General features: G+C 40.0%; 1 long non-coding RNA gene across 1 annotated transcript in view; it reads left to right on the top strand.

Moving 5' to 3' along the window:
* Positions 1-870: 870 nt before the first annotated feature.
* Positions 871-9,749, top strand: part of LOC111565980 (uncharacterized) — a 178,990-nt gene continuing 170,111 nt past the window's right edge. Inside the window, exons 1-3 of the long non-coding RNA XR_008599335.1 lie at positions 871-1,127; positions 1,206-1,275; positions 9,213-9,333. This is a non-coding gene — a long non-coding RNA (uncharacterized LOC111565980). The remainder of the gene's footprint in view (positions 1,128-1,205; positions 1,276-9,212; positions 9,334-9,749) is intronic.

Here is a 9,749-nt window from a genome sequence, read left to right as displayed (position 1 = left end):
TCCGCTGAGGGAACAAGAGGGATGGGAACGATGTAAAACAATATTCAACAAGTATAGCAGCCTATTTAATGTCGATTCAATTTAATGTCTCAGTTTTGAACTAATCCGACTGTGGCCAAGCCGTACTTTGACCTTAAAAATGTCACATTTTGAGGTCTGCTGTTATTATATGCAGCGTCTGCACCATGATGAGTCTATATTGTGTGGACTACTGGCTACTGGAAGGCATCTTAAGACCTCACAGTTTGCCAAATTTCAGAACCAGTGTCTCTCTCTGCCTCCATTTTCTTCTCTCTCTTGTTTTCATATTAGTGCTGTATATTTTTGTGCTTGTAAATCAAAAAGACGGACACTCCTTAGGAACGTGCCACATTTTCTGCATCACAGTTTGACCTTCGTCACCAACAATAAAAACATCACAGAGAAAGTAAAATCAAGCAGCATGCCAGTGTAAGACTGTTATAGTTGAAAGATTAGTATTTAGGACTTCATTCTTGAATTAATCTTCCGAAAATCCCATCACAGCCATTCAGTCCAAATCATTGTTTGACATGCTGACCAGTTAATTACCAGCAGAACTGGCCACAAATGCGTCAGATGTCAAAACAACTTTAAGCTTTTTTTTTTTTTTTTTTTTTTTATTGACTTTGGGTCTTCAAACCAAAGTAAGAGCCTGTTGTGATTAAGCCACTCTGAAAATGAAGGTGTCACTCAAGTTTTGCTTCAAGGCATTTCAGATGCTTTATGTAACCCAGTGTTAAAAACGGGAATAAAACTAAATATTCATGCTTGGAAAAAAAATTTAAAAAATAGAAATATTGTTAAAACATTAAAACAGAAGTTCATTAAAGATGCTGCTAAATAGTTAAAAACAGAAGAAATAAATACGTATATTTAGATTAACTTAGGTATTTTTGCTTGACAACTTAAACAGCCAATGGCTGTATAGCCCAATGTCAATATCAGCCAATCAGGTAGGGGTCACCTCCCGTCCTGCTCTCGAGCTGCGCGTGCCCTGTACGTGCTCCTCAGACACGCTCGAGCCGCGGACCGAGAGAGATCCTTTGCTGATGGTGGAAAAGTTAACGCGACAGTAGCAGCCTTTTGTGGAGAAATTCGGAGATTTGGTGAGCAGAAACCCACTAAAAGTTGTGTAAGCATTGAAATATATAAATATAATGACAACTCGTTTGTTAAATTTAAAGATATTGAGAGATTGAAGGCTGTGAACCCTCGTGAGCTGGAATTCCCCTTGCTGCGCGTGGGCTTAGCATGGTAAGTCCCATTGTGTGTGTGTGTGGGCTAATTTAGCATGCTAATCGCCGCTAGCTTAAATGCTAACCTCCGATTGGAACTTCTAGCTTTTCTTCAAAGAAAATGCATATTGTGAGGCCACACGCCAAACAATGGGTTTATTTTACCAGATAACAAATGTTACTTGAAGGTTCCTGTGAAAATTATGTTGTAAAGTTGTGAAATGTGCTGTACTTTGTGTTTGTTAGCACTCGTTTTTATTTTCTATGGTGCTAATCTGTGTATTAATGTCAAGTGCATTTACCTGCACTTTGCCTAAATTTTGATACATTTAATACATTTACAAGCCAATTGTATTTCTAATCCACTTCTAAAGCAGTTTTGGATTAATTTATAGGTGTATTCACCCTATACTTTTGAGCAGAGAAACTAATTAATTACTAAATGTAAATTATTTTAATTTCATTGATTGGTAATTTGGTAATGTAGAAGGTTGATGCTGAATTATAAATTGTTGTACAATGTGGAAAAAGAATGTAGAAACTATTGTAAAGTCTTTACAAACAGGTAACAAGCTATAGTCACTGCAGGTCATAGTTGAAGTTGCTTTATTCTGACCTGTTCCTCAGGTTGGGTTTTTTTTTGGGATCGGATTTGGAAATCTTGAGAAGAACCAAGGCTCAACTTCCAGTACTGGATGGGCGAGCGTCAGCCCAAAGAGTCGAACAAACTGGTAGCTGGTAACCCAACTGGTTACAAACACATAACCGTGAACACTGAACTTTGAACCATTGACACTGAAAGACTAAAAAAACCCACTAAAGACAAAAAGGACTATATTTATTTCATTTTATTTATCTTTTATTTTTGAAAGCGCTGTTTTTTATTATTGTGCACAGACCCCTTCACAATTTAAACTTTGCAATTAGATGCAAATTGTCTTTTAATACTGTGTCATCTCCCTTGTTTTCGCACACCCTGGGCTCCTGCGAATTTAGAGTCTTCTGATCTGGCCTATCCGTTCCACTGTAGTACTTTGGTTAAAGGTAACTATACTGCCATACCTAGTACAAAGACAGTACAGAAGCACTTTAAGTGTTACATTTAGCACAACAATGAGCACAAAAACTGCTTCTTTGGACAGTTTGTATAAAGAAAAAATGCTCTAAAACACATAAGCATGAGGTGCTCCGCAACTAATAGGTCATCAGATCAGTAATTTCCAGTCTTTAACCTGACAAAACAGGACAAGGCCACTGAACAGATGTGAGATTCACTAATGTGGCATTTGGAAAGCCGTGAAATTGAAGGATAATAATGGCGATTATGGAGCGTAACTGTGGCAACCTGAGCTAATGCTCATTGCTATGATAATTGCAATGATAATCTGATCTACAGTTATTGGCCTCACCAGCCTCCTCAGTAGTCACTGTTCTCTTAAGTCTATTTCATGCTTTCAGGGTCCGCAATAGTTCATGAGAAGTAAATTTCATCATTGAACCAAGTCTTTGAGGGGACGAGCAGACCGTCTGTTTGGTCATCCATACCTAGTCACTGCTGGACTTTGGAGGAGCTTTGTTTGTCTACACTTTCATTAACGGAACACAGTAGGAAGTCCTAAGTTGTACAGAAATCCTGTGCTATGTTCACACACTGCACCCGGCACACCTGAAGCATAATTACTGATATGATGCTACAACGGATAGACCATGACTTGGCCTTTATGTGTTGTTTGTCTGACTTCTATCCATTCTTATTTTCTCTACCTCACTTCACCCTCAATCCAACCGGTTAAGGCAGATGGCCACTCTGCCTGAACCTGGTTCTGTTGGAGATTTTTTTCCCGCCTTAAAGTTTTTTTCTTTGATTTTCCCTCGGGATTAATATCTATCTATGTATCTAGCTATCTGTCTTTTCTTCTCATTGCTAAAGAGCTGCTCAAAAATGAATATTTGTTGTGGTTCTCTCTAAAACATATTTTAAAGGTCTTGATTTTACTATGAAGTGCCTTGAGTTCGGTGCTATATGAATAACACTGAATTGAATCACTTATTTAAAGTAAAAATCACAGTATACACTGAAGGAGCCATCAGCTAATCAAGGGTGAGCTTAGGATGAGGATAGCTGGACTCCTCCTGAACTCTGTAATTAACGTTTTTCTATATCCTGCTGCCCCCTTTAATTAACGTTATCAGACAAAAAGGCCTAATTAATACAAACAATGACACTGCTACAAAGGCTGCCCACTAAATCGCTGAGTTAAAAACAGACCAGGTTTGATTTAGTAGAGCGCAGGCACAATACTGGTTCTGACTCTGTACGAATGGATTGTTTTAACCCAGTCTACATTTTCTTCATGTTTAGTAATGATTTTTGGTGTATTTACCCAGACTACAATATGATAATTTGTATTTTTTGGACTTTAAAACTGCAAAAGATACAGCTGTTCCTTATTTTAGTTTATGTAAATAACCCAATAATAATAAAAGATGAGCCAATTCACAAAACTTATGCAGAAAAAAACCCATAAAATAATGGCATCCTCAAATATGCTGTTATTTTATTGGCATATGGACTAGAGACAGAAACACATGCTGACCTGAACCTACATGAATGATGACAGATAGTGACTCATTCTTTGGTAATTTCATGATGGCAGCTTCAGCTGGCTCTTGACTTCTTTTCAGAATAATAAGACGATGAAATGCTCAAGAGATTGTACAAAGAAGTCATGCATAAGAGTCCACGTCCAACTGCTGGAGTTCAGCTGAGACATTAATTGGGTGGAAACGTCAGGAGCTGGAATGGTACACTGAGAGAGAACATTAGTATCATTATCACAGCTGCAGCCTTGGTGAAAATGAAATAGTTCTTATTACAGTGTGTGTTTGGACTTTTTCACCTTTGAAAGCTCACATGTAAGTTAACGTTGGGGTCATTTACAGCTATGACGATACAGGTACAAGGTCTGAACAAGCTGTAGTTTTAATTTGTTCTGAGTGGTTCTGATTACATATCCTAGAATAAAAATCTCCCGTTTTCAATTGTTCCATACAAACACCTCGTGGCTTATTTCTTTTTTGTTTCATACATGTGTTGTGAAATGTTTTTTCATGGCTTGGTTTGATTTGATCAGAGTGTCTCTCTCCAGCATAATAAAATAAGCAGAAGTGATTCATCCCATGGCTTTGTTAATAAACAGTTTTAACCTTTTTCCTGATTACTTATTCATAGAAACGCTGTTTAGTTGATTGTGCTTCTCTTTGAGCATTCAAAATATTCCATTTCCCCTTTGATTCCTCTGTTGAAATTACATTAATGGAACCATCAGAGTGCAAGTAAACGTACTTCGCAGCATTGCTCTGCTGTCCCCGTCTCTCCTTTTAATTTGTCCAGAGTGAACGACTTCCTTTATTAGGGTGAACATTTATAATCCCATAGAATGGAGGAAACACTGACCACTCTTGTTTTAGCAATCAATTAGCTTTCAAAACATCCTGAGCACCAGTTGTCCTAATTTCCTTACAAACAAATGATGTTTCTCAGTTTCTTTGTGACTATATGCAGAAAGCAACGGTTAAGACCAATTTATTGCCATGCTATAGGGGGAGAATGATGGTGCGGAGGAATGGTGGTGAAGGCTGATAGCTGAGGGAAGCTGATGGTGGAGCAGGCTGAGGAGGGAGTTGCAGGCGGGCATGTGGTGGAGCTGGCAGTGCAGGGAAGCGAATGTGGCAGGCTGGATGAGCTGCAGATCAGCTGATGCCTATAGGAGCAGATCAGTGTGAGGCAGGCTGGTAAACAGGGTGGACATGAAGCACCAACCCCTTCTCATTCCCAAGACGTCAAATAATGCCGTTTGTCAGAGCTGCTGGTGTCTGAGAGAAATGAACTATTCATTATTTAGTTTAAGAATCATCAAAAGGAGGTCGCTAACCCAGTCCCCCAAAGATTACCTTCTTCTACATCTAAACCATGTTCTTAATCACAGTTTGAGGGAAACTTTTGTGTCACATTATGTTTAACGGGAATAAGTTTCAAATCAGCATCTTGGCCATCCATTTTATTGTTTTTTCTCATTCCTTTTCAGGCAACTAATCATATATTCAATTAGATAGAACCCTTCATCCTTGTAATCCAAAAAAAAAAATGGAAGGAAGGAGTCATACTTTAAGACAAACCATGATATTTTCCTATACCTATCCATGTAGTTTTCAACATAATCAAATGCAATAATAATAAATTTTATTTGTAATGCACTTTTGTTTAAGCAAAATCTCGAAGTGTTGCATTAAAGATATAAAAAGAAAAAACAAGCAGGTAAAATAAAAATTTCAGGGACACGTTTAGTTAAAAGCTTTGTTAAAAAGAGACATCTTTAGGCCTTTTTTTTTTAAAAAAAAAAAAAAAAAAAAAAAAACATCCACAGTCTGTGGAGCTTTCAGGTGGTCAGGGAGGGAGTTCCATATGTGAGGGGTGGCTGAGATGATAGCTCTATCTCTCATGGTCCAGAGTTTGGTTCTAGTCAGGTGGAGGAGGTGACAATTACGAGTGTGGATTTTTCTTTTGGATGATTGGTGGCAGAGGAGTTCTTTGAGGTATTCCGAGGCATTGCCATGAATGCGCTGATGGGTGAGGAGAGCAATTTTGTCCTGGCTTGTGAAGGAGATGGAGAGGCAGTGGAGTGAACAGAGGATGGGTGTGATGTGGTTTTGCTTCTGCAAGAAAGGGTGAGGGTGGGACGGAGTTTGGCAATATTTTTGAGGTGGAAAAACGAAGACTTGCACAGATGTTTGATGTGGTTGTTGAATGTCAGGTGAGAGTCCAGTCTCACACCGAGGTTGCAGATGAGAGGGGAATGTCTCGTCTGAAAAAGATGATGGTGGTTATGGAGGATGATTGGACCTGATGAGGGGTGCCGACAAGAATGACTTCAGTTTTGGAGCTGTTTTGTTGGAGGAAGAGTGAAAACATAAAGTAAATGAATAATACTGAAACTTGCAAACCCCGATCGACTGACCTCTTTGTCAAACTGAAAGCCTTTCCAGAGTTTTTCAAGCAGATGAAAAAAATAAAAAAGCAACTTGTTTCAGATGGATATTGCATTTCTCCAAACAAAGGAGTTTTGTTGGATTGTAATTTTGTGGCACTACTCTCACCCAAGACTAATGGCAGACTAGGATTTTTAGTTTCATTTTATTCCGTGACTTAAACCTGCCTTTCACTCACTGTTTAGTTTAGGCTCCAAAACTGCTTGCTTTAATCTAGGAAATATCACGGTTTGGTTTAAAATACACCTGTTTACAATAGTAACCATAAGTTACAAGAGAAGAACAGGAACAACACTTGCAGAGAACATTCAGTGACAGTCTCATGGTGTCTATAAATTACATTCTTTTCAGGTCTATGTGACTAACCGGCACACTGAAAAATGGCATTTAAGGGTACCCAGTGTGTTTTAATTTGACGCAAAGGGGTCTTGACTGAGGCTTGAAGCACAGGTAGAGCAGGATTAATAAAATAAAAAAGGTTAGAAAAACCACAAGGCGTTGAAAGTGTAAGGAGCTGGTGCTTTGGAATCACACTGTCTGAGTGAACAATGTGGCAGAGAGAGCAGGAGGAAGCAGGGTTTAAATGTTGCATTGATGAGATGATGAGAGGCAGGTGTGTAGGCTGATGCAATCAGGAGACCGGGAGGAGCGCCATGTCCACAGAGAGACAGACACATGCAGAAGCAGACGGACAGACAGACAGACGGGAGCACAGAAACACAAGGGAGGGGAAATCAACACAAACACAAGGGATGAACTAAAGGTACAGCCAAGACCGTGACAATGCCTGTTTGTGAGCGAGAAACGAATCAATACGAGGCTTCAGTCTGTCAGAGTAAAAGATTATTTTGCACGGAATAAAGGGACATGTAAATAGGGTGTGCTTTTTCAGTTTTGTTTAAAATACAGCAATGATTCTGCTGAAAATTTGCAATTCTTTATAAGCGCAGAGTCAGTAAACATGATCAGGGCACCAGGTGCTGCAAACACCGTCCAAAATTGGCCGGTGAGTAGATCCCCTATCTTGTCAGTCCAGTTTGTTCCTGTGAAGCTGCTCTTCTAAGTGAATGTGAACCTCTGATCTGCTCATGACCTGCATCTGAACCAATGTGACTATTAAAAAATAAATATAAATGTTGCATTTCTATGCATAGTATGAAAATGGATTTATTTTTAATAGCAACACACCAGTTTTCTGTGGCAACTCAAGAAATAACATGTAAAGGAAGGTTAATACAGACTCTGGAATCCTGTCATTTATCATGAAGTCTATATATACCGGATCTGTCATGTTTGACGTATAACTCCATTGTATGCAACTGTGCCTTTGTACTGTGTTTGACCTCTCTGCACACAGTGTTTACTGTCACAGCTGACTGCCTTCTCTAAGTGACTGTGTGAGCTACACTCACAGCAGTAGCCCACTTAGCTTGATTTGAACAATATGGCAAATGAAAGTGGAAGATTATTTATTTTTGTTCCAGAGTGTGGAACATCCAGCAAGTAGTTTCCAAAATGAGGTGGTTTTTTTTTTTTTTTTTTTGGATTTGAGAGGCTACAGAGCCATTGATTGATCTCACAGCCAGCAGTGAAAAAGAACTCCCCTTTTTGTTTGATGCTTCCTTCGGCGCTGGCAGTTGACCTCCGGATCAGGTTTGCCACTAGACCTTGTAAAACATCAGCGGCCCGTTTTGTCTGCCTCCTTGTTTGATCTGGTTCAGCACTCTTCGACTGCTTGTCCTCCACTGCGAGGTGTCCATCTTCGCAGAAAATAAGAGAGAACTCCTGAGATTTTCCTCCTCCTTAATTGTGTCGTTAAATCACCACTTTCACACACCTATTTCTGCATTTTCAACAGTTGGTCTCCACCACCACAGACAGCATCTTTTGAGTTTGATATAATTTGTTAAACATAGTCTTTGTACAGGTTTACATGGCTCTCCTGAATTCTCCTCTTGTCCCTGTGCGCTGCGTCGTTAACATTTTGTCGTGTTTATGTTCTTTAAACACCTTATTTGGAAGAAATGTTACAGTCAGTTGAAACAGACCTGACAGAAGTCAAACCGGCACCTATTATTCAGCTGTAGTTGTTCCCCTCCTCTGTTTTATGGTCCCTTTTGTTAATTTAATTTCTAGCTGTGATTTAGTTTTTATTATCAGCATTCATTGTTAATGGCAAGAGCGGCTTGAATAAATGAAACCTCAGGATCGCAGCTCTGTTTTTATGCCTCACGCTGTTCTCAAGGTGCTGGTTCTTTTTATTATGCATATAAATAATCACAATATTTAAATGACACTGCTGAAAATGTACAAAAATAACAGTGATCAGCCTCAGCATTAACACCACCTGCCTAATATTGTGCAAGTCCCTCTTGTGCCACCAAAACAGGACTAACTTGTCTGGGCTTGGACACAGGACATCTCGGGGTATCCAGTGGTAGATGAAACAGGGACATTGACTGCAGATTCTTTGGGTCCTGTCAGTTGGGAATTATTGTTAATAATTGATTGGATTAAGATCTGGAGAGTTTGGAGAACTTCACATTAGCATGGGCTCATGGTTATGTTCCTCCATCCATTCCTGAATTGTCATGACCTCCACCTCGGCTGCTTAGCTGGCTGCCTTCCCTCCTTTTCTTTTCCCTGGTTTTGTGTGTGTGTGTGTGTGTGTGTGTGCGTGCGTGCGTGCGTCCTCCACTCTGATTCGATAATCAGCTGACTGAGGACACTGGCAATGGGGAATGGCTCACCTGTTCCTCATTCTCCTCCTGCCATAAAGAATGGCTTCTTCCACTACTTAATGAAGGACTGTTGCACTGCTCAGTGTCAGTCACTAAGGCCAGTACTGTCTAGCTCCACTTGCTGTGTTGTCGTAGATCTAATCCTGTGTTTCTCCATGTGGTTCAGCTCGCCATTTCCCATCGCTTCACCTGCTCCAACCTGGTCATCTGCTCCTCCGTCTGGATCTTGCTTCAGCAAACACCACCATCCTCCAGAGACCACTCACCCTGGACCACTGCTGTTACAGGTTAGCCTCTGGTTCACTTCCCCAGACTGTGCTCAGCTAAACTTCCCTTTCTGTTCAGTTTTTAGTTTGTCCTGTCGGCTGAACTAACCTTTTAGAAGTCCTTTTTGTCCTGCTTGAGTAGCGACGCTATTGGCTTAGTTTCTAAGTTGTTTTTCAGCAGTTTTAGAGTTTTATTTTTTGCTTATTTTGTCTGTGGACTCTGGTATTCTCTGTTTACTTGCCGTCAGCTCAATTCGGCTGAAGTTCTTCAGCTGAGTCTTGTTGTCTGCTGTTGTTGAGCCTGGGTCTCTGTGCTTGCATAGCCTGGTGATACCACGTGTTGGTTTGCGTTTAAGGTTAACAGTAGGTTACTTATCTTTCCAGTCAGCAGTGTTTTGTCTAGTTTTCGGGTTAGAGCCCAACTGGGGCCCCTTGTG

Source organism: Amphiprion ocellaris, chromosome 17, assembly GCF_022539595.1.
Source record: "Amphiprion ocellaris isolate individual 3 ecotype Okinawa chromosome 17, ASM2253959v1, whole genome shotgun sequence".
In the NCBI taxonomy this organism is placed as follows: Eukaryota; Metazoa; Chordata; class Actinopteri; family Pomacentridae; genus Amphiprion; species Amphiprion ocellaris.
This window is presented reverse-complemented; position numbering and strand designations above follow the sequence as displayed.